The sequence below is a fragment of the Rattus rattus genome, chromosome 1, assembly GCF_011064425.1.
Source record: "Rattus rattus isolate New Zealand chromosome 1, Rrattus_CSIRO_v1, whole genome shotgun sequence".
Taxonomy (NCBI): Eukaryota; Metazoa; Chordata; class Mammalia; order Rodentia; family Muridae; genus Rattus; species Rattus rattus.
In genome coordinates, this window is record NC_046154.1 from 1,309,785 (window position 1) to 1,334,887 (window position 25,103).

General features: G+C 49.9%; 1 protein-coding gene across 1 annotated transcript in view; it reads right to left on the reverse strand.

Annotated features, from left to right (window-relative positions):
- Frmpd1 (FERM and PDZ domain containing 1) overlaps positions 1-14,271 on the reverse strand; it is a 98,941-nt gene extending 84,670 nt beyond the window's left edge. The window contains exon 1 of the mRNA XM_032891292.1: positions 14,186-14,271. The gene's annotated coding sequence lies outside the window, so the exon portion shown is untranslated. The remainder of the gene's footprint in view (positions 1-14,185) is intronic.
- Between the last annotated feature and the right edge of the window lie 10,832 nt (positions 14,272-25,103).

Here is a 25,103-nt window from a genome sequence, read left to right on the forward strand (position 1 = left end):
CTGGCTTTGAATTTGCTATATAGCCAAGGATGGAATTAAAGTCCTGAACCCCAGAGGCGCATGCACACCTCCTCCCACTTGTGTTACAAGCCCGCACCAAACCCAGCTGAGTTTTGAAAGCTGATACAGTCAAAATGCCTGCCAGAGGTTATCTCAATCCAACTCCATCCATCTGTGGGAGAGTCACTTCCCCCAAATGCTCGTCGTCCCTTAATTTGATAGAAGTATAAAGAGAATATTGCAGCTGGGGATGTACCCGTTGGTAGAACGCTTGTCCAGCATGACCAAGGCCCTGGGTTTGATCCCAAGCACTAGACATGACCAGGTATGTGGGCATGCACTTGTAAATCCAACGGCTGAGAAGGGAAGGCAGAAGGATTGGAAAGCCAAGGACATCATTAACTACACAGAGAGTCCAGGGGTCAGCCTGGGCTACATAAGACTCTCTCCAAAATAAGAAAGTAATAAGGCGCTGCCTTCATTTGCAGCTCTTTGATTTGCAGAGCTCCCCAAAGCGTTGGGGGTCAGTAGTACTCTTGAGCCTTTCTTTACAGTGTTGTTTCTGAGCACCAGGAAGCGAGCAGCCTGTTCTTCTAAAGGGTTCTTTCTCTCTCCCGCTCTGAGGACTCCTCAGTGGTCTCCCTATTTTCATCCCCGTGCCCTCCATGCCTCTCAGCAAACATTTATTTCAGTTACAGCAGGTGAGCCAGACAAGTGACACATCGGTCATTTATTTAGCCTTTCTTTATCCCGATGCTATCTGTAGAGATGAGGTGGGAAGTCTGTGCTGCCCCTGGCCCCATGCTAAAGGGGAAGGACAGCCAGAGTCCTATGAGAAGCCAGGACAGGGTCAGGGCTAATCGGGGATGGAGGGGGAGGGCTCACAAGAGCAAAGTCCAGAAGCTTGCTAGACAGAGCACCAAGCACAGAGGGCATATTTTCATCCCCATGACGTGGGGAGAGAAGCCAAAGACAAGATCAAAGTTAGCTCAGGTCAAATCCGCATGCCGAGCTGCCTCAACCTGACCCCACTCTCTTCCCCAAGTTCAGTTCAGACTGTGATCTTTGCCTGCGGATTCATCTAAGAGCCTTCCTGGAGAAGCCTCTTCAGCATCTGTCCAGATCTCAGGGCCCGGGGCAGGAACTCTGACTCACAAACCAATCAGCAATTCCCAGTGGATAGAGGGCTGTTCCGTGACTCTTGGGCATTAAGTCTTGAGAGCCTGGCTAGAAAAGAAACTTCCAGTTCTAGGTGACACATTCCCTCATACCCCGAGGCTGTCGACATCACGCTAAGCTTATACAATAGGCAGTCAATAAAAGTGGATAGAATCTAATCAAATTAAGTCGAGCAAAGCAAATACAAGAGAGATGATCCCTAGACACAAACTGTATGGATCTGCTGCCCAGACTGCTGGGAAAACTGAAACTATCTTTGAAAATTAGTTTTGGAACACAATCTTATTAAAAGGTGGAGTCACTTCCTTCAGGTGTGAATTTTGCGTCTACGCCGCTGGTTCTCAGGCACCAAGCAGCACTTGTTCACCTGCTGCATCTCCCAAGAGCCTCTGTGCACAAAGGTCAATGAGTTCTTGAGATTCTGACTTTTCACTGGAGGAAGTCAGAAGGGAGGGTCCTAAGGCAAGCCATCTCCAAGGCGATGTTCCACACCGACAATTCCAGTTCAGGGCAAAAATGCAAGCTTCCCCATTCATGCTCTCATGCAGGCAGCCAGCAGATCTAGACACTTCTTCCCAAGGGCCAAAAGGATGGACATTCCCCAAGTTCGTCAGATTCCCTGGGTGAGGAATGATTCCCTACTACACAGAGCCTCGGGCTCAGCTGCTAGGGGTTTTTTGTTTGGTTGATTGGTTTTTTCCTCCCAGTGACCTCTACAAAACTGAGACTGCCCCCACCCACACAGTTCCTGAAGTCTAGAACAAGGCTCTCCAGGCAGAAGCCCAGCAAATCTGTGTTGAGGCATAAAAGGCAGTATCAAAGGCACAAGGAAGGACCTTTAGAAATAACCTGGGCCAGCCAGAGAAGCAATCTCCAGATTCGCAGAAGTTGGTGACAACCAGCTGGTCAAAGAATAAAACCCAAGGTCCCCAAACTCTGGGCAGGGAAGGGGGAAGAGGAGGGCAGAGGCAAGAGGTTCTGTGAATTCAATGTCTAGAGAGAGAGAGTTCCCGGGCAGACAGGGCTACACAGAGAACTGCAGGGCACTCCCAGGATTCTCTGGTCACAGGGGACTTCTATATAGACTGTCCCATTTTTCTGGGACCTTCTCCCAGGCAGGCCCAGAAGCTGAGCATTCCAGGGCATTCCAGAGCATTCCAGGGCTCGGAGAACTGTGTTGACTGAAGAAATGAATGAACGATGATAATGATACAGATGTTGACTGGGACTATTGTCTCGAAAAAACGAAACAAACAGAATAAAACATGAAAATACCACCAATGCTTTGGGCTTGAAAAAAATCAGGAAACTCGGGCTAGAAGGATGGCTTATCCGTTAAGAGCACATATGATCCTGCAGAGGACCCGAGTTTGAATCCCAGCTCCCACCTGCCTGTAACCCCAACTCCAGGGAGACCAACGCCCCTAGCCTCCAAGGGCACCTGTACTCATATGAACACGTACATACACATGTAATTTACAAGGTTTTTAAACCAGGAGGTTGGAGTTTAAACTTGACGGAGTTTGAAATGAATGGCAATCTAGGGGAAAATTAAGCTGAGTTCTGAACAGTCTCTAAACAAAACAAGCCCCTCCCCTCCCCTACTCCCAGGTAGGGTCTTAACTATGTAGCCTTGGCTGGTCTGGAACCTGCTATGTACACCAGGCTGGCATCAAATTCTTAGAGTTCCACCTGCTTCTACCTCTATGCTGGCATTAAAGGTGTGTGTCACCATGCCAGGCCAACCAAAGGAAATCTCTCTCCTCTACGACAGCTCTTCAGAGAGTAGAAAGGGGAGATGAACACTTGCTGGCTTTTCTTTTCTATAGTTTTAACATGCCCTGATAATCAGTTGAATAAGCAACTGAATAGTGGGCCTCGGTTCACAAAGCCAGAAAAACCTGGTCTGATGGAGCCACAAGTCCAGAAACGTCTCCCTGTATCACACAGACCTGCGGACTCCAGTGTTAAGGCTAAGGGTACTAAAAAGAGTTGGACCTCACGGTTGGACCACATGGCCTCTCCAGGACAATGAAGCATAGCTCAGAAGGTGGGGAGCCAGGCCTGCAGCCTCTCCATCCTCAGAGAGTCTGGAGCAGTAAGCCCACCTCTGAGTTCTTGCTAGCACTTACAAACAGACTGACAGAGCAAACTGACTCCAGGAGCAGGTATACCTCACAAAACCCAGAGGCCCACATTTGCTCTTACCCACATTTGCAACAAACCATTAAAAAAAGCAATGGGATAGCAGGAAGCCAGACTCTAGATACAACTGTGCCAGCAGGCACTACCATCGTCATTCATTCGTTCCTTCAGTCAACACAGTCGCTGAGCCTGTGCCCAGGGATTCTCAGCTTCTAGCCTTCAGAACGAGCTAGAAGGGCTCAGTGCCTATGTGGGAGAAGGTCCTAGGAAAGTGGGACGGACTATATAGAAATCTCCCATGAGGAAGCAACCCTGGGAATGTCATCTTGAACTGTGAACAGCCCAATAAAGGTATCCCGTCCCAGACAGAGGTAAGAGGAGGATGTTTCGAAGCAGCTACAACAAACAGGCTTGTGGAAATGGAAGTCACCATCCTCAGAGCTACCTAGCAAAACCAGAACATGAGTCTCCGCCCTGCTCCTGCCCGGCCCTTCAGGCTTAATATCTTCCTTATTACTGCAGCCTAACGTCTCTTTCAAACCTGAGATTCTTACAGTCCAGCTACGGTCCAGTATCCTGGCCCCTGGACATCATCCTGGCCTCTGGATATCACCCATGAAGTGTCCCTGGTGAGGCTGTATGTAGCTTTAAGTTCCTTTGAATGCACAGCTCTGCCTTGCTTCCCCTTTTAAATCTCTTACCCATCGAAGCTCAGTTCAAGTGCCGGTCCCTTCTGGAAGCCTTTCTAGGGATCCCCCAAGGCATGTCCAAGGGTCTTGTAAGGTATAGCACCTTGCCCAGAGCCAAATGACTGTCAGCTGCAGGTGAGGTCGGGACTTGAGTGACTCACCTGTCTCCTCCTTCCCCACCTCCCTGGCTTCCTGCCCTGCACAGGCCTCCTTTGGCAAAACATTAGACTGAGAGAGGAACAGAGGCTAAGGGGGTGCTTTGGGCAGATATGGTCCTGGGACCTTGGGGGCATGGGGACAGCACCAAGTAGAATCTGGAGCTGCTCAGACTATAGGCTCTGTGAGGCTACCTCCTGCCCTCTGCCCCCTGCCCCCCCTGCCCCCTGCCCCTGGCCCCTGCCCCTCTCTCTCTCTCTCTCTCTCTCTCTCTCTCTCTCTCTCTCTCTCTCTCTCTCTCTCTCTCTCTCTCTCTCTCTCTCTCTCTCTCTCTCTCTCAGCTCTGCTACCTGCCTAGCAGAGTGCTCTAGACTGCCTCATGTTTGTGTGCGTTGTAGTCAGAGATCCCAGGAGCCATAGCAGGTTGTGGATCACATTTAAAAGACCATGGGACTTTGCACGAGGGGAAAGGAGCTCACACAACATTCTTTCCAGGGCTGCCAACAAATATTTCCTGATAAATAAATAAATAAATAGAAATAGATGTGTGTATAAATTATTTTCTTCAGTTCATTAAGGAAATACGAGGACACAAGACTCCCCTGGCCTGTCTCCTCTGCCCAGAGCACACTCACTGGGGGACCGTCTGTAAGTCTAAGAACGGCTAATGAATATTTTAACAGCAGTGGCTCCTTCCCATTGATAAAACTCTACCTACAAGTCTAAGCCTGTTGGTGAAATGAGGGTATGTACCAGAAAGACCTGCCCTTCTCTGGGCTGCCTAATCCTCAAGAGGCTCCACCCCGATAAAATGGAGAAAGATGATCAGAACCCCATAAGCACCCAGCAGAACAGCAACCAGGTTGCTAAAGGAGAGCGAAAACATGGCGGCCACAGAGCAGAGGCCAGGCTTGGTGTGCTAGAGCATTCCTACAAACTCGGTACCAGGAAGCTGAGTCAGGAGAGGAGGGTCAAAACTCTGAGGTCAGTCCTTCAAAAAAATTATAGAGATAGATATGTCCGCCCACGAGGGGCTGGATGGGTGACTCTGTGATTATCTTGCACTGGAGGCTCTTCCCAGAGGACCTGGGTTCAACTGCAAGCACCCGCATCGAAGCTCACAGTGGGTATCAGGGGTGGCAAGTGGTACAGATACATGCAGACCACACACACACACACACACACACACACACACACACACACACACACACACACAGTGTAATAAAAATGTCCCAGCTGGGTGGCGTTGGTGCACACCTTTAATCCCAGCTCTTGGGGAAGTGGAGCCAGGTGGATCCCTGAGATCTAGGCTAGCCTGATCTACCAAGCAAGTTCCAGGGCAGCCAAGGCAGCCAGGGCCGCACAGAGAAACCCTGTCTCCAAAAACCAAAACCAACAACAAAAACAAAAAAGATTTTTCCAAACAAACAAAAGAACCCAAGGAAAATAGAGAGCCCTAGAAGAAATCTGTACAAATCTCAAATCAAAGACCCTGTAAATATGCTCGTGTGTGGGAATGAAAAAAAAAAGTCTTTATGCATAGAACCTGTTACTGGGCCTTAGACGAGCAGCCTACCTGGATCGTCCAGGTAGACCCATCATGAATGTCCTTCTAGGAACAAAGCAGAGAGAAAGATGCCCAGGCCCGACCCCACTTCTGCCCAGGCCTCCACATAAAAGACAGCAAAGTCAAAACCTTGATTTTGCATTGGGGACTTCATGTGGATCTCTACAGCTTTAACAGACAAGGTATGATGGTTTATTACAGCATCCACAGGGAATTAGTACAGCACCTAAGAAGCAGTCAGACTGCTTATCTGACTTCTAGAGTTGCTCACCAGGAAACCCAGTAACAACACTGGTTCAAATCCCATTGGGCTTTAACAATGTACTTAGCTTTCCATACTGGCCCAACCCAGGGCCTAGAAGGACCCATGGAGGACACAGCGGGCCAGGAGGACCCATGGAGGGAGATACTGGGCCAGCAGGACCATGGAGGACACACTGGGCCAGGAGGACCCATGGAGGACACACTGGGCCAGGAGGACCCATTGAGGACACACTGGGCCAGGAGGACTCATGGAGGACACACTGGGCCAGGAGAACCCATGGAGGACAAACCAGGTCAGGAGGACCCATGGAGGACACACCAGGCCCAGGCGGCACCGATAAAACAAGTACTTAGAAGCTGCTCTTGCTAAAAAGCAGATGCCTCCCTTGAGCCCATGAGATACCTAAAAGGCAGGATAAAAGCCTTCATTTTGTGCCTGTCTCCTTTACTGTGGGTCACCTGCTTACCTGGAAAGGTCTTCGTGTTAATCACTCAAGCACTGTCCACTTTTAGGGTTAAGAGGTTGGAGATATTCACTATCTCTTTTTCCTCTTGAGTCACTCTGGATTATAAAACAAGAGGACTTCAAGGGACAGTCCCTCTCAGTTGTGGGACACGATCCATGAGGGTGAGGCCATACCACGGAACACCCAACTTGTCCTGTCAATCACTATGAAGCCCTTTGGATCCTCTTGCAAGACCAAAGCCATGGCCATTGAAACCATACCCAATCCGGTATTATTTACGCTTCCCTCTTGTTCCTTTCTCCTCTGTTTAAACCTAAAGCTTGTGTCAGCGTTCCAGTGATAGACTTGAGGGGACCACAGTGTCACATTGAACAAACCTGCTTTTCACAGTCCCTTGTCTCTGTAATTAGAGTCTTGGGACAGATGGCTGAGCCTTGCTTGGTGGGGCTGCTGGAGGGCAGGCTCTGACTCTAACTCTAGTCACACTAACACAAATATAGACCCCGGCGTGAGGTGAGGGCGGCCTTGCTCTTCTGGGCTGAGCAGACAGAGCCCTGCACAGCTGTGTCCTATCTTAGTCCTTCTTGTGGCCCTGGACAATAGAGATACTGACAGACCTGAAGATGTGAAGATGTGGGGGCCTGGTCCAGACGCTGAATGTCTAAATGGCTGTATGGCCATTGTGAGGAAGAAGAAATGGATTTCTTTTTGGTGGAGGCAGGGGGCTCAAAGAGCAGAATCAAAACATCAAGGCAACCGCTGCCCAAGAAAGATTTCTGGCTCAGCATAAGGAAGAACTTTCTAACAATGAGTCTACAGAGAGTGGGGTCACAGTGCCCAGTGGCCTGTCAGGTCCAAGGAGATGGCTGGGTGTGAGGGGAATTTCTGCACCACACAAAGGAAGTGCTTGACCGGCTCCCTAGTGGGCAGGCCTGGAGGGTCTGTGACTAAAATATCCTTTAAGTATGTGTGAATCTAGGTTTTGGGCGGAAGACAAGGCATGTCCTCACTTTTATTATTACTGGCTTCCGTGAAAAACTAAGGCAGAAACCCCCAGAAATGAGCCTCCGAAAGAAACAATCAATTCTTCCTACCCCACATACAAAACAAACAAACAAAAAAACTCCCAAGCAAACAAACAAAACACCATTTCTTGACCCCAGAGGGGAAGAAGGCAGAAATGCAGCTCTAGGCAGACATCACTTTCCAACCTGACCAGCAGCCGACAAACAGCGCTTGCACAGGTGCCCGAGAGCCACGCACAGCCCGAGTTTGACGTTCTTTTCCCAGGAAAACCAGAGAGAGCAAACACTCAGTTATCTTCAGAGGAAATAAAGAGCATCCCTCTTTTTTTTTTTTTTTTTTTTTGCATCCTTCAAATCTCTCTTCCTACTTCTAATCAGGCCTGACCCTGCTTAGCTTTTCAGATGAATTCATGTGCATTCAAGGTGGTCTGGCTACAGCTCACCTTTCTGAATTCTGTGTTTACAACGAAGGACAGAGCAAAGTAACTTGGCAATTTAACATATTGATATATAAATTAGCCATGGGATGGGTGTTTTGGAGGGAGATGGGTCGTAGGGAAGATTAAGAGTCTGTAGTCCACACCTGGTCCTTATTCTGGACAGGAAGTACAGCATTTCATCTGCCTGCACATCTGTCTTCTCTTAAGTCAAAAATCTCAGAGAAAGGAGCGCTGTTACATCCGGATGAATTCCTCTGAAGCTCTCTCCGTTCAGGATTTTGAAAATTTGCCATGTTGCCCTTTTACAGAATCTGCTGGGTCCTCAGATCATTCCTCAAGAGAGGTCAAAAGAATACACTTTCATATCTCCATATTTCCTGCCACCTCTTGTCTAGCCTGGGAAGTGAGTGTGTGTGTGTGTGTGTGTGTGTGTGTGTGTGTGTGTGTGTGTGTGTGTGTGTTCTCTTTCTTCCAAAAGAAGCAGCATTGAGGGCGCACGTCGTTCGGCAGCTGGCTCAGGGGATGATTGGAAGCACCATCTTTAATCACTGCAAGTATCAGATGAGTCTGTGAAAACATCATGTCCCATCAGTGAAAATAACAGCTCCTGCTCCATATCGACTGGCAAAGCACCAAACAGGGCTTCTCACTGTCCCTCAGGCAGAGAGTTAATCTAAAAACAAAGCAAAACAAACCGTCCTGTTTGCAGAGCTGCAGAAAGGGATCTGCACTTACCCAAACAAACGTAAGCTGCTGCTGCTGCTGCTGCTGCTGCTGCTTCCGTGAGCCTTAGACTAGATTGTGGACGCATTAGATTATAGTAACAATACAACAGCATGCATTCGTCAAAACTGTGTGTTCTGGATGGCACTGACACACAGGCATAGATGATATCTGAAAGGTTACTGGATCAGGTCTTTCGGTACAGTAAAGAATGGTTTTTATGGGCAGGCAAGCTGGTTCAGTGGGTAAAGGTGCTAGCTGGGAAAACTCAGTAATTTGAGTCCCCTCCCCTAATAATAAATTTTTGGAAAGAATGTTCTTTATAATATGATCGTTCAAAGCTGGAAGGTCCAAACGCACACAGCATAGCTTATTTAAAATAGGTCACATTGAAAAAGCTAAATTCAAAATTCCTCAAATTTGAGGCAGCATCAACTCCTCACTGAATGAGGCCCTAATTTAGAGTGAGTTCAGCTGAGGACCACACGCCGCCCTAGTGCAGCAGGAGTGTGCTTCTGGCTTCCTGCACACCACCTCTGATGTCAATCTTGAGCAGCCAGAGTATGATGGGGCTTGCACTAGAACTAGGCATGCGGAAGGAGGGCGTGGTGGGCGGGGAGAAGCGGGGCACCACACCTGCCACTCCGGGGCCTTCTGGTTGGTCTCTGTCTGCACAGGCAACTGCACACAAAGCCTTTCAAGCAACCGCTTCTCCATGAGCAGTAGCAAGGGCCGGAGGAGATCACGGGTTGATGAGCGCCCTAGACACAGCAATTAGAAAGACAGCTTCCAAGGGGAAGCAGGACTTGAGTTTGGTCTTCACCAAGTGTAGCCAAGACCACTCAGGCTAGGCACATGCCAGGCGGAGATGAGTTCAGAGGGCCAAGGCCTAGCTGTGGGGGAGGGACTAAGAACGGAGGGCAGGGGTGAAGGAGGAGGGTGCGTGTCTTGTCTATGAGGCCGAGGACTCTGAACTTCCAGCACGAGACCACATGAGGTCAATGAGAAAGGACAGGATGTGATCAGAGCCACGCTTGAGTAAGAAACGGCAGAAGCCCGCTATCCAGAGTGAGCCTGCAACGGTGGGAGGTTGGAGAGACTTTGGAAGTTAAATGCCAGGGCGCGGTGACTAGTGACCACAAGAAAGAAGAACAGTCAAAAGGACAAGGTCATAGGTGATCATCCTCAAAGTGCTAGGTTCGCCTGCCCCCTGCTGTGGAGTCTCCAGCCTGGGAGAAAGAGGGAGTAATGACCATGAGTATCCTGAGGCCAGGAGGCAGGGAGACAGATTTGGTAGCAGGGTTGGTACTGCCAGGCACTCAATCCCTTTCTCTTCATATATCGGTGCACAACTAACTTATAGTAAGAAAGGGGAAGACGAATAGGGAACAGAGGAAGGTGACAGAGGGTGGGGCGTGAAGAGAAAAGGAAGTGGGGGCGAGAGAGAGGAAAGGCAATGGAGACAGAGAGAGGGGACAAGGCATCCTGAATGTCTCCCGAGCATGCGGTCTCCCAAACACAGCAGCAGCAGCTTCCAGTGAGGGCTGCAACCTGTTGATCCCTCTCCGAACTCCTGTCGTGGTTCTCCACTGCAGGCCGGGAAATCTCAGTGCAGAATGTGCGCAGTAACTGGGAATAGCATCTGGGCAGACAGCCCATCTCATTCCTGAACACAGCGAGACCCCCAGGCCTTGGGACATGCTGTTCCTCTACCTGGGACACTCCCTTAGCCTCTTCTATTTGGTGTTTATCACTACAGGGCACTCAGACGGAGCACTTTTTGTCTGTTTGCTCGTTGGTTTTTAAACTGGTGGTTAGGGAGATGGCTCAGCAGTTAAGAGCACTTGCTACTCTTGCAGAGAACCTGAGTTCAGTCCTCAGAATCCACATGGTGGCTCACAGCCGTCCATGATTCCAGGTTCAGGGGACTCAATGCCCTCTTCTGACCTCTGGGGCCACCAGGCATACACACGTGATACCCAGACATACAGACATGAAAGCAAAATACACACATAAAATAGACCTAATACGTATATAATTTATTTTACTTGTATGTGTGTAAGTGCTCATGTGCAAGCATTTGCAGGAGAGCACACACACACACACACACATACACACAAGCACACACACACACACACACGTGAATGCATCATGGCATGCACATGACAGTCAACAACAACTTTTGGGAACTGCTTCTCTCTTTCCACCCTGTGGGCCCCAGGAAACTGAACTCAGGTCATCAGACTGGACAGCATGTCCCTTTACCTTGGGAGCCACCATTCCAGCCCCCTCTCTATCTACCCTATATGTATCGACACATTTAATTCTCACAACAACCTTAACATTCACTCTAGCGAGCAAACGAGGAATCACAGAAGATCAAATAACCTGGAGCTGCTGAGATGAATCAGACTAAACATGTTCCTTGCTACCAAGTCCTACAGCCTGAGTTCAATTCACATGATGGAAGGAGAAAACCAACTCCCACAAGTTGTCTTGTCCCCTGACCTTCATATCCACACTGTGCGTGTGCACACACACACAGTTTTTTAAAATATTAGAGAACCTAAAGGAAGAATATATGTAGAGTAAGGACTATAGGCAAATCTAGGCAGTGTGGCCCCAATCTGTACTCTCTTCCAGGAAGCTTCAACACAGCCCCTTCCCAGCTCCTTTGGGGACTAGACAAGCATCCCTAATGTTCCCATGATCCTTCACTTTCTCTCCTACTGCCCTAAGTATTTCCTTCCCAGCATAAACTGCAACTGCCTTATGTATGTATTTTGTTGTTTAGTCTGTTTCTCAGACCAGAACATAAACCTCAACAAGGCAGAGACCTTGCCTCTTGTCTTCCTAGAATAATTCTCTGGCTCATGGTAGCCACCCTGTGAATAACTACTGAATGAACGGGGGGGGGGGTGCATAGTAACTGTTGTGCTAAGCAGAGAAATACAGTGGCGAGTGCTATTCCCCACCATTTGTCCCGTTCTTCTCTGATCTCTGTCAATGTTCAGCACCCTACACAAAAGCAGAAGGGAGCCGCGGCCCAGTTCCCAGCATGTATGGACAAAGTTGACGTACTTATAACTGGCTGTCAAATCCTTCTGCCTGGGTCCTTGAGCACACAGTGATAAGCTTGTGGGAGGCAAGGGTTGAGGCTTCTGATTTAACCCATCTGTAACCCCCACCACTTTTAGTATTTACAGGACACTGGAAGCTACTCAGGACCGTATCAGATCAGATAACAAGTGCCCATCTCTGGGATCAGGAGGTTCCCTGAGAATGAACGCGCTGTCACAGGACTCTACCATGGTAGAAAGGTTCTAAGTCAACGCAGAAACTAAGACAAAGACACTACTTTTATATCCCACGAGTGCACAGCAACACGCTGAACTTGCTGCCCATGAACACGCCATGGAGGGAACCAACGCTGACCAAATGCCTGTTATATACAAACACCATGCTAGGCACATCTACCTAGGATCTATCTTGTGCGTTGACAATTATCTTTAATTTCATTTGATAAATGAGTTACGCAAGAAAGTCAGAGGACCCAAATCCCACAGCCAGTGGAGACCAAAGCACGTCTTCCTATCCTCGGCTCTCAGAGGGCTCTGCCTGCTCTGTGCTTCCACTGGACTCCATGCTCCCTACTGACCTAAACTTTGCTAGCCAATGCTCAGCCAACTCCTTTCCTTGAAAATGACCTCCCTGCTGAGATCCTTGCCTCCTTCTACCTTCCTGGATGGCAGCTCCTCCAATTCCCCAGCTGGAATTCACGGTCAATTTGCACAAGTCCCAAGAGATGAAGTCCAGAAACCCCACGGTATAAGTTTATTCTCCTCACAAGAACATGCAGTGAGGAGAACCCATCATAGCTTTCCCCAATGAGTGTTCCAGAACCAAGCACTAGAGGATGAAGAAGGGTTGACAAGCTTGTGTTTGAATGCCTCTGGGGGGGCAGGGACAAATTTGTCTCTAATTCAGAGTAGCACTTGGGAAAGGCAAACACAAGTATCACAACCCCACCCAGTCACAAAACTCATTCTCCCCAGCCTTCTGACTTCATAAGGTTTGAAACCTAAAACCAGCATGTCTAGGAAGGAAATCAAGCAAAATTGCTTCCATGAGACGTCTCACTGGGGGAGAGACTAACTGCAGCACAAGATATTGGACAGAGGAACAAAACTCACCTTCTACAACACATGGTCAGGTATCTCGTCCTCAACTTTGCTCCGGCTACATCAGAATTAACCGATCCCGGAAGTCAAGACATGTCCTTTCTGAACTGTCTGCCTCTGAAGCCCCACGTACATATACACACAACACCCACCAGAGGATTCCTGATTTAGAGTGAGCCTCCATGTCCTGAATTGTAAAACATCTCAACCTCCCCTCAGACTGGAAATAAGCATCCACTAGCCTCCTTCGGGGCTCTACAACAGTGCATTATCTTCCTCCCTCAATTTTGTGAGGTTTTGGCAAAAAAAAAAAATAACCGCCTCACAAACAGAAACATTTCCTGATCTATAAGCCACTTTGAAAACAAATCATTATGCCGTTGAATATTTTATGATGGGCCAATGCACTGGAGGAGGCAAGGCGCGCTTTCACCAACCCTTGCCATGTCTATTTTGAGACTCCTAGAGCAAACTCCAAATGCTTCCTTTATTTTTCCAAACACCAATTTGTAAGTGCTGGATAGATTCTTGATGGTTTTAATGGCTCCACCTAAACTGACCCTGCAAGGCAGAGCTCAGAGACTCCCCTTCGGTAGAGTTTAGAGTAACCTACCTCAATGAACGTCTCACTACTTTTCACCCTGCCTTGGAGGCGCCAAAATCAGTCCTAACCCATGGACTTACCCAAGGTCACACGGCCTGGATGGCCCCGGGACACCTAGCCCTTGGAGCTCCTCCATTTCCAGAGTCTATCGCCACACCCATCCCTAAACTCAGTCAAGGCTGCTGCGGGTTAGGGGCGTCACCCCTCCCCCCAATACTGACTTCTGCAGCTCTCCAACATTTCTCTCCACTCCCCAAGAGCTCTGGAGCTGAAACACTCTCCCGGCACCCCTCCACTCAAAACAGAGCGATACAAGCATGACGCTTTAGTCGATCGTCCCGGCAAACAGCTCAACCCACTCTGGTCCAGGTGTGGCAGTCGAGACCGGACAGGCAGGGCTCATCTGAGGTCACTAAGAAAGTTGGCGCTGGCCGCGGCCGCACCTGAACCCAGGTCTGCCTCGCGGCTGGTCGCTCCTCCCACAACTACACCGTGCAGACCTCGAAAACTTAAGGCACACGGATCCCATGCACAGAGTTAACCATTGCAGGTCCCAAGCAAGCCGGCGGCCACGCCACGGACGCCGGGAGAGGCGACACGAGAAGCGGTGCGGGTCACCCGGGAGCACGGCGTGGAGGGCGGCGTGGAAGAAGCCGAGAAACAGCTCCCAGAGACGCAGGCCTGGGTTGTGGGGACCCAGGTCCTCCCCAAAACTTTGCGGCGGTGTGGGGGGCCTCGCCCTTACCTGAGGAGGAGGCGCCGCCCGCGTGCACGCGGAGCCGGCGGGAGCAGTAGCTGGGGCGCCCCGCCCAGCGGCGGCCACGGTAGCGGGCCAGGCTCGGGCAGCGGCTCGGCTCGGGCTCGGCTCGGGCTCCGCCTCCCAAGCGGCCGCTGCAGCCCGAAGGGGGTGAGGCCGGGCCCGGCTGCGCCCGCGCCGTCTGGCGGCGGCAGGTGCTGAGGCTGCAGCTGCGGGGCCACCAGCTGCCGGCGCCGCGACCCCCGCCCCGGGGGAGGAGCCCCACGCACCGCCCACGCGGGCTCCGGAGGTCCTGGGCCGTCGCAGTGGGCGGTCCTGCTCCCACCCAGGCCCTGCCTCCGCTGGCCTTGCCCAGCTCACCCGCCTGGGGGACATGCGGCGTCCCCACGGGAACACTGAGGCTGGGAAGGGAAAGGGACACCCCAAGGTCACCCAGGCCAGCAGCCTGAGCTGGAACCCGGAATGACCCCCCTACTAAGCTCTGGCTTCCCAGCTCTCTTACCCCGCGGTAGGAGACCCTGGGGAACACAGAGGGTCTTTATACTTCCCTGTCTTCCAACCCTGGGCCCCCAGTCTCTCCTGCTGAGGACAGTGGAAGAGAGTGGGCTCGCTTTAGGCACTGCTGACCACTACCCCTGCCTCTGCCCAGAGTAGCTGTACCCCGCAATCTTTCTATTCTCTGGCGGGGGAGGGGGGACTCTGGAAATCCAGAAGTCCTAAACTGCTGAGATACACTGGGTCTCTGCTCGAATATCCCTTCTGATCCCCACCCCACCCCACCCCACCCCGGCATCCCCAGCCGAGTAACCCAGTTCCGGTGTTACAATTCTACCACCTCTTTCCCCATGCAAGTCTCTTAAGATAGACTAGCTAGCTACACTTCCAAGCTTATGCCATGCTAGTCACTGGAGAAGCGGCCTCCAGAAAAACAGGGGGGTCCTTGTTTCCTAGTACAGTCTAGCCGATTGAACAAAATGCTGATCTGGTGCCCATAGCACCATCCCGCCTACTGAAGGCCTGCTGGAGGGGAAGCCCTCTGAACAACTGGGGTTGACCAACTGGAGTGTGGGAAAGCATTCCAGGCAGAGGAGTGGAACAAAGCTCTCCTGATATTGCAGCTTTCCCTGAAACAGGAGCAGAAGGGAGAATTGAAGGGTTAGAGGAGGCTATTCCTGGTCAGTCTACTGTGCTATATCCGGGACGCTGATTCATGGGAGGAGTTTGGAAGATGGAAGGGGTTGCCGCCAGATTATCAAATTAGACCACTCTGGGAATCAAATGGAGTGCAGACAGACAAGATCCCTAATCCAAGGACAGGTGGGCCAAGCAACAGGTCAGCCCTTGGCCTGGATGAAGACATAAACTCCAGCATCCGCCAGGTCCCTAGCCTGCAGTCTCAAACCCAGGCCCCCCTCTCTTATGAGTGGCTCCATCTTGGAAGACCCCTGTGCATGGGCTAATAAATCCTATGCCTCTCTTCCCCATTCCTGTTTTAGACAGGTATTATACAAAATTATGACCCAGGGTTAACACCACTGGGAGAAGTGGGGAGAAACAGAATATTCAGAAGCATGGTGGGTGTAAAGTCAGCTTTAAGAAAATTAAGTGTATTTTGCAATAGCCTATGAACCAACAATTTACAGTAAAGTTTAATTGAAACACTGTGCTGTAGATAAAGATTAATAACTAAATTATGTGCACAGTCCCGATTAAACACCAATCAGGGCACTTGTCACACAGGAAAATGAGAACCCAGGCTTGTTGCCCAACAAGAACAAGATTTCCCATCAGGTCTGATCCTGCCCTTCACGATTTCCTAGCTGCCTAGGTCACTGGTGAGTGTCTTTCAAACAGGTCATCGTTGACTACAGAGGCCCTGCTCTGTGTGGGATGCCGTTCTGTACTCTCATCCCTGACAGCCTGCTGCACTGTTTCTCCCTCATCCACCATCCTGGTGGATCCCCTTGGCCTCAGGGATGTTTTTCTCCTTTCACCCTTATGGGGCAATTCTTTCTAAATTTTATTAGAAGGTATTCATTGTGCAATGCTGTGCCAGGCTTCATTAGGATGTCATTCATATCCTCTGACCATAGTCACCACCCATCACTCTTCCATTCCCCCCCCCCCGCCAATGGTCTCTGCCAATGGTCTCAAATTTTCAAGTAAACATGCATGTATAGAATCTACCTTTCACATAAGAGGTTTCATTTATCTTTCTGCATCTGACTCGATCTGACTGGATCTGACTGGCATGGGCTGTGTGGCTCAGGTCAGGCAGTTCTGTGCTCCAAACCCAGACATGAAAACACCTGCTGAATTCCCGAATGGCTCTCCAGGGCCCCAGGCTCAAACGTGCATCTTTCCCCTAAATTATGTTTCTCTGTCTCTACTTGTAGTGGTGCCATACCTCATCCCAGTCATTAAATCCAGTCTACCCTGTGTCCTTAACACGTCTCTTACACACAATTTCCCCTCTCTGTCCTATTGCCCTCGTCTCAGTTTACATAAGCCTAACTTTAAGGAGAGAGAGGGGGGGGGTAACAGGCTATTTCAAGTCACCTGACATGGGTACTGGGAACTGAACTCAGGTCCTCTGCAAGAGCAGTACACACTCTTAACCACTGAGGAGGCTGTCATCCAGGTCATTCTCATTGCTTCCCACCAAGGTTGTCATCATACCTCCTGTCTCACCAATCTCTCCTTCCTCCTTCCGGTGCGGCCACAGTATCTAAACACAGACCTGGCAAGTTGCCTCTTCTGTAGCTTTGGCTGTCCTGGAACTCACTCTGTAGACCAGGCTGGTCTTGAACTACCTGCCTCTGCCTCCCAGGTGCTGGGATTAAAGGTATGAGCCACCACGCCTGACAATTTATGCTCTCCTACAGCTGCAGACCCATTTCTACTCACTGCACACATGACCACCAAACACCTATGTTCCCAGGCTATGTCATGCAGTCAAAGACGTGAGCTAATGTAGACTCGAGGCAAGGTATCTGGGTTCAAATCCCAATGTTGCCACTGTTTTAACCCTGTAAAATTTGGGGGGAAAGTTCTAGAACCTCACTTCTGAGTTTCTTCCTCTGGAAAGGGAGTATAACAGGAATGCCTACAACCTGGCAATGATCTAAATTCCGCTTTGGAGCAGGGGGATTGCTTGTTAGCCAGTACTGTCAATTTTAACTGCTTACAACTGTGCAGTTTGCTCTGTTTACAGAGAGGGAATCTGAGACTCCAGTAAGTACCTTACCTATGATTAAAGCAGCTGCCCTGACATTCATACAGGATTCAGAATTTCTCACAAAGACTTTGCAGAAGTGCTTTTCTCCCTGTAGGAGTCCTCCTCAGTTCCCCACCTCTGCCTTGCCTGATAGACAAATTCTTCATCCTGTAGCCTGAGGATTCCCTCAAGCCCCCAGTCTCCCTTTGTGCACCGTCAAACTTGGGCACATTTGTGTACACGCGCGCACACACACACACACACACACACACACACACACACACACACACTAATGTGGTTTGCTAGCATATCTATCTTCTTGGGACCCCTTGAAAAAGATAATTCCTTATTATTTTGTCTTCCTAGTATTCCATAAACATTTCTGAGTGAATGAATAACTCAGCAAGTATTATATACATGTATACACACATACATGCATATACACCACATACATATACATTGTATACATATACATAGTCCTCAAGGTTTGGCCCTAACAGCTGCCGTTTCAGTATCAATCCCTCCCAGTCTCCTCTGTCACCCAGAAGTCTTTTCTGATGAGAGGACCAGCCTTGGATGAGGCTGTAGTCTCACAGGAAGAGACAGCAGGACTGATGTTTGCCTGTGCCTTGTCTCCCTCAGATGCTGTTCCTCTTCTGGTGACACCATGTAATAATCCATAATGAGACCGTGTTGCATCTCAATGAGACTTCCTGACTAAAACATCTGAGTTTTAATTTATTTCCTATAAGTACCATTTCAGCCCAAAGTCTGCTCTCTCCACGGCGGTGAGGGCGCAGTTTGTCATCGGCTAAGTGCCTGTACCTTCTTCCCTTAATCTCTATTAATCTTCCTTGCATCCAAATGCTCCTAAGAGTGGACTTAAGAGGGAGCATCTCTATACAGTTTCCTCCTTAGGACGCCCAGCTCTTCCTGACTGCACATCTATTGTTCCCAAAATAGAAGAGTTTACTGCTTCAAATTTCAGCTTCGCTGTCTGCAGAGATCTGGGATGAGGAGTAGTCTTCATGATGACCAAATTTCATAGGGTTTAAAGAAAACCACGACCCTGCCCTTCTGGGTGAAGTAGTGTTTGGTTTAATTTACAAGTTACAACGCAAGCGTACTGGTGATGTTAAATGCCTTCCCATCAAAATATTGAGAAGCAGGAGAGGTGGGAGAAACCACAGTGGCTTGAAGTAGGACCAAAAGAGAGATGCCATAAGTTCTTCTGCTTGCTTAAACCCTCTCATGCTTGGGGGCTCAGCAGAGAGGAATAGAGTTTAATGATCCTCTAGGTCTCTTTCAGATCTGAATAGCAAGACTTCTCAGTGGGTTTTCAACCTGTCGTTCATTCACTCCTTCAGCCTTGCTGAGTGCCCGTCATGGACTTAAGCCCCTTGAAGAGGATATTTTATTATAGAGTCACACTGGATAAGGAAGCCTGTAGTTTGGCTAATATTCAAACTTCTCTCAATGAAGAACCATAATAAAGGCCATTGCGTTGGAGAACTAAGACCCACGAACTATTAAGAGCATTGCAGGAGACCATGAGGAAAAGCCCGCTCTCATGCGGTCAGAGTAAAACAAAACTTTAATTTCACTCTCAACACCGAGGGAGAAGGGTCCTCAGTTCAAGGCCAGCCTGGGCTACATAGCAAGATCGTGTCACAACAACCAAAAGAATCACCTCTGTGTGAGATCCACGCCAGAGTTCTAGACCCTGGCCCTCCCTTCCTTGCCATGTGGCAAGTCACTGCTCTGAGACACAGCTTTTCCTCTATAAAAAGAAAGAAAGGCATCTGATGACAGCCCAGCCCCTGGGAACCCTTTGTTGACTGATTCTCTGAGATTAAGGGAGCTGGAGTTAATGCTATCTAGTCACAAAGAGAGGTGCTGCTACGCTCAGAACGGGCCAGTTGTCATGAAGATTGGCCTGAGGATAGGAATTATTGCTCCACAGGGAGAGATGCTGGTGATAAAAACAACAGCTCTTACTCCCCAGATCGTAGAATGAAGACACAGACATCCCTGCTCCCTTCTTAAGAATGAATCATCTAGCCGTAAAATCCGGGGAACAGAGTTGGACCAGCAAGTCCGAGTTATGGCTTAAATGGGAAGGCTCCCTACAGGCTCCCGTTTTGAATGCTGATCCTCCCGATGGCAGCACTTCCTGTCTGAGGGGACCTTTAGAAAGGAGGTCCCTCGGGGTGGCCTTTGGATGCTGTAGGCTGGCCCCTGGTGCCGCCATGCTCTCTGCTTTCTGGTTCGCTGAGATTTGAGCAACTGTGTCCACCACACGCTGCTGCAACCATGTTGTTCTGCCAAGTGCAGGAGCTGTGCCACCATGGGCTGAAACTTAAGAAACCGTGAGCTAAAATTAACATTTCCTTCCTTAAGTTGATTCCGTCAGGCATATGGGTCACAGTGATAGGAAAGTAATGAGTCCACTATCATTTGGGGTTTTTTTTGGTTTTTGTTTGTTTGTTTGTTTTTGTTTTTTCAAGCTAGGTCTTCACTGTGTGTCGCTGGCTATTCTGGAAGGTAGCTCTATAGCTCAGGCTGGCTTCAAATTCAGCGATCCTCCTGCCTCTGCCTCCCAGTGCTGGAATGAAAGGTGTGTGCTGCTGAACCCGGGTACTACACCCTTCTTAATAAACTGCTCAGTCTTCTGTACCCACACCTCCCTAATAACCCACCGCAGGCACCCACGAAAGGCAACGCCGTCTGGAGTACGCATCTCCTCCTTTCCAGATTGCTTCCTTAGAGCTCACACAAGCCTGTCTACTTATTTTTCTTCCCTTGATGTTCCCTGCTAACACTGGGATTCTAATCTATTGCTACTGCCATGGACTAGATGACTCAGACACAGAAGGAGACTTGGGGACATTCGCAGAGTTGAGAGAATGACTCTCACAACTTAAGGAAAACATTCAAGGACTTTATGGCTCTCCCCAGATGTATTTCGATCCCATTCCTCTGATCATGGATTCTCCAGTTTGGGGGACAGTGCTGAGTGTAAAGGAATGGATTCTGCATTTCCTGCACTGTCTTTTTTAAACTCGATAAGATTCCCTTTACTCTCCTCGTTCAGTGTTTGGGAGAGCAGCTCCCAGGAATGCATGCCCGAGAGGTTGTGGTTACTCTCTTGTGCTCCTAATGTGGTCTATAGTCCACTACCCACAGTCCTATTTCTACAGGGAATTCTGCTCTGGATATATTGGGTAATGGCTAATTCATACCACAGGCTTCCTCCCTACCAACCCCAGCAACAGATGCTACTGTCTCCAACACTACATTCTTTTTTTTTTTTAATATTTATTCATTTATTATATGTAAGTACACTGTAGCTGTCTTCAGATACACCGGAAGAGGGCATCAGATCCCATTACAGATGGTTGTGAGCCACCATGTGGTTGCTGGGAATTGAACTCAGGACCTCTGGAAGAGCAGTCGGGTGCTGTTAACCTCTGAGCCATCTCTCCAGCCCCCAGCACTACATTCTTACTGCCTGTACCTTCCAAGGAATTTTATAGTTAACACCCCAAGACAGAGGGGTCCTCCTCTTACACTCGCTCCTTACATTCTCTCACCAACTCCTTGAGTTATGCAGGACAAGTACCCTGATCCCCATCTTACAAATGAAGAAAGTGAGCTAAGATCAGAGAGGTCAAATTTCTGCATGAAGTCGCAGAGCTTGCTATGGAATTCTTTTTTAAAAAAAGAGATTCAGGGGGTTGGGGATTTAGCTCAGTGGTAGAGCGCTTGCCTAGGAAGCACAAGGCCCTGGGTTCGGTCCCCAGCTCCGAAAAAAAAGAAAAAAAAAAAAAACAAAGAAACAAAACTCATTACCAAATAAAAATTCATTGGTTCCCTGTGTTGTATTAATTGAAAAACACAGCCCTAGGGTGTCTAGTCCCAGGTAAAATGAGATGCCCCTGCCCTTCTAAATCCAGATAAAATCACTACAGTAATCTATAAACAGCACTAATGGAGATTCTAAACACTGCAGAGAGCACAAAAGCAAACACCTTCAGGACTCAGGGTGATGAATTCGTACATTATTTCCTCAACATTCCAGACGAAGTACTAAAGAAACCAAGCAGAGAGTACAAGCCGGAGAAGGAGGGTGAGAAAGAGACACACAGAGACAGAGACAGAAAGACAGGTCCTGATCTCAGTAGCCAAAGACATGGGAAAGGAAGCCTGACCAGACAGAACGGTTGCTGGCAATACCCCCCATTCCAGCCAAGTACTATGGGGAAAGCGGCCTACGACCCTCCCCTGCCAAGCATTTTCTAAGCTATTTGTATTGTTTCATTTAATAACCCTAGGGATTATATGAAATTAGCGTTTCCCTTTATTTCACTTTGGTTTTTATATATGTGTTCTATGCACCTGTTCATGAGGGCACACACAGATGTATATGGCCTCTCATGTACGTGGAGGCCAGAGGACAACACTGGGGACCTTCCTCTTCTTCTTCACCTGAGTTTTTGAATCAGAGTCTCACTCTGTACCCATAGCTGGCCTGAAGCTCACTATATAGACCAGGATGACCTCAAATGCAAAGAGGTTTGCCTGTCTCGCCTCTTGAGTACTGGGGCTAAAGAGGTGGCCACTATTCCCTGTCCATTCACCGTTTTTCTTTCTTTCCTCCCTTTCTTTCTTTCTTTCTTTCTTTCTTCCTTTCTTTCTTCCTTCCTTCCTTCCTTCCTTTCCTTCCTTCCTTCCTTTCTTCCTTCCTTCCTTTCCTTCCTTCCTTTCTTTCTTTCTTCCTTCCTTCCTTCCTTCCTTTCCTTCCTTCCTTCCTTCCTTCCTTCCTTTCTTTCTTTCTTTCTTTCTTTCTTTCTTTCTTTCTTTCTTTCTTTCTTTCTTTCTTTCTTTCTTTCAAAAAAGGCAGGGTCTCACTAGGTAGCCCAGACTAGTCTGAAACTCACTATGAGACCAGACTCTGGCCTTGAATTCATAGAGATCCACCTGCTTCTGCCTGGGATGCTGGGATTAAAAGCAAGCCACTGGGGGTTTGACCAAGCTCCGGTGAGGGTATGGGAAACACAAATTGGACTTGGTATATTTTTTTCTTCTTTTTTGAGGAAGGAGGTAACATAGGTGGGGGTTGGGTATGGGAAGACTGGGACATGAATGTGATTAGGGTTTATTATATTCGACTCCCAAGTAATCGATAAAAAAAAATTTTTTTAAAGCATACACCACCACACCCAGCTCATTCACCCTTTCTTTTTTTTTTTTTGGTTCTTTTTTTTTTCGGAGCTGGGGACCGAACCCAGGGCCTTGCGCTTCCTAGGCAAGCGCTCTACCACTGAGCTAAATCCCCAACCCCCACCCTTTCTTTTGAGGCAGGGTCTCTGACCTAACCCGGATCTCACTGAAGCAGCTAGGCTCCAGGACCAATAAGCTCCCTGAAACTTTGTCTCGAACTCCCCTGTCCCCACCTCCCACTCTGGGGTTACAGATCTGAGCCACCACCAAGTCTGGCTTTTCCCATGGGTTCTGGGATCCCAAAATCTGGGCTTATGCCTGGTCAGCAGGTACCCTACAACTGAGCCCCTCTCTCTAGCTTACAGATCGGCTAATGCCAATATCACCAAGGCGAAACTAGTCAGCGGCTCTGGCTACCCAATGGAGAATACTAAAGAATGGATCCAGTGAACCCTCTGAAGTGAGAGAAGAGGCACATCTTCCAGGCAGAGAGCAAGCAGCCTATTGGAGGACAGGAAGGAAACTCAGCTGTGTGTTTTCAGTGTGCTGTTAACTATCACAGAACTGCAACGAGCAGGCATTGTGGTGTCTAGCTGGCCCAGGAAGAGACTCAGCAAAATTCAACAATTTGCTCAAGATCACCCAGCCAGCAGGCAACGGGGTCACAATTTACATTGGTTCTCACATGGCACCCTGACGGATCGACAGGCTAAAAATGGCCTTGGAGCATATTCCAACATCGTTGTCTCTGTCATGTTAGCTGCCCTGCAGTGACCCAGAGAGTAAGACCTTTTAAAGACCAAGCTGGAGAAACGGCTCAGTGGTTAAGAAGACTGGAGGTTTGTTCTCAGCACCCATGTCGCCCTCCAGGGTCTCTGATGTGCACATGTAAACCACATAAGTAAAAATAAGTATACAACTCTTAAAAAGGAAAAGAAAGAGAACATGGGGAAGGAAGGGAGGGAAGGAGGGACGGAGGGACGGAGGGAGGGAGGGAGGGAGGGGGAAGGGAGGGGGAGGGAGGGAGGGAGGGAGGGAGGGAGGGAGGGAGGGAGAGGAGGGGGGGGGGGGGGGGGGGGGGGGGGGGGGGGAGGGGGGGGGGGGGGGGGGGGGGGGGAGGGAGGGAGGGGGGGGGGAGGGAAGGGAGGGAGGGGGAAGGGAGGGAGGGAGGGAGGAAGGGAGGGGGAAGGGAGGGAGGGAGGAAGGGAGGGAGGGAGGAAGGGAGGGAGGGAGGGAGGGAGGGGGGGGGGGGAGGGAGGGAGGGGGGAGGGGGGGGGGGGGGGGGAGGGAGGGAGGGAGGGAGGGAGGGAGGGAGGGAGGAAGGGAGGAAGGGAGGGAGGGAGGGAGGGAGGGAGGAAGGGAGGGAGGGAGGGGGGAAGGGAGGGAGGGAGGGAGGGAGGGGGGGAGGGAGGAAGGGTGGGGGCGGAGGAGGGAAAGAAGGGAGGGAGGAAGAAGGAGGGAAGGGAGGGAGGGAAGGAGGAGGAGGGGAGGGGGAGGGAGAAAAGAGAGGGAGGGAGGAGGAGGGAAGGAGGAGGGAGGAAGGGAGGGGAGGGAGGGAGGAGGGGAGGAAGGAGGGAGGAGGGAGGGAGGGGAGGAGGGAGGGGAGGGAGGGAGGGAGGAAGGAGGAGGAGGAAGGAAGAAGGAAGGAGGGAGGAGGGAGGAGGAAGGGAGGAGGGAGGAAGGGAGGAGAAGGAGGGAGGGGAGGAAGGGAGGTGGAGGAGGAAGGGAAGGAAGGGAGGAGGGAGGAGGGAGGAAGGAGTGGAGAAGGAAGGAGGGGGGGAGGGAGGAAGGAAGGGGTGAAGGGAGGGAGGGAGGAGGGAGGAAGGAGGAGGAAGGAGGGGGAGGGAGGGAGGAGGAGGAGGAAGGAGGGAGGAAGGAGGGAGGAGGAGGGAGGGAGGAGGAAGGGAGGAGGAGGGGAGGAGGGAGGAGGAAGGAGCCCAGCCTGCCCAAGTCCGAGCATCTCCACTACCAAAGAGAACACAGCCACAGCTGATTTCTCTAACTCTGGCATGGAGGAGACAGGTACAAGCCTGCATGGTGAGAGATGAGGGTGGTACTTCCCCTTAACCCTAGTTCTGAGAGCTGGGCCCAGGGAATAACCCCCCAACTCCCCCACACACACATCAAAGACAGAAACCAGCAGAGCAAGCTGAATGGAGAGTGGGGTGGGGGTAGGGCTGGTATTTCTCCTTAGCCCTAAGTTCTGAGAGGCCCAGGGACCATTTTCCGCAGTGTTCTCTTCCTATCTCCTGCGTATAGCAGAAGAAAGGAGAATGACCTAGATTTTCTTAAAAACAAGGCTTTGTTCATGTTTCGCCACGATGTACTGTGGCACTGTGTTTCAGCCTGTTCTTTGAATCAGAGGAATGTTCTGGAAAGGATCTGGGCTGCTGGGTCAGACATGGCTTGAATGTTAACTTGAGCCCTTTCTAGCGTCGTGTCCTTGGACGGATGTAGGCTCAGTCA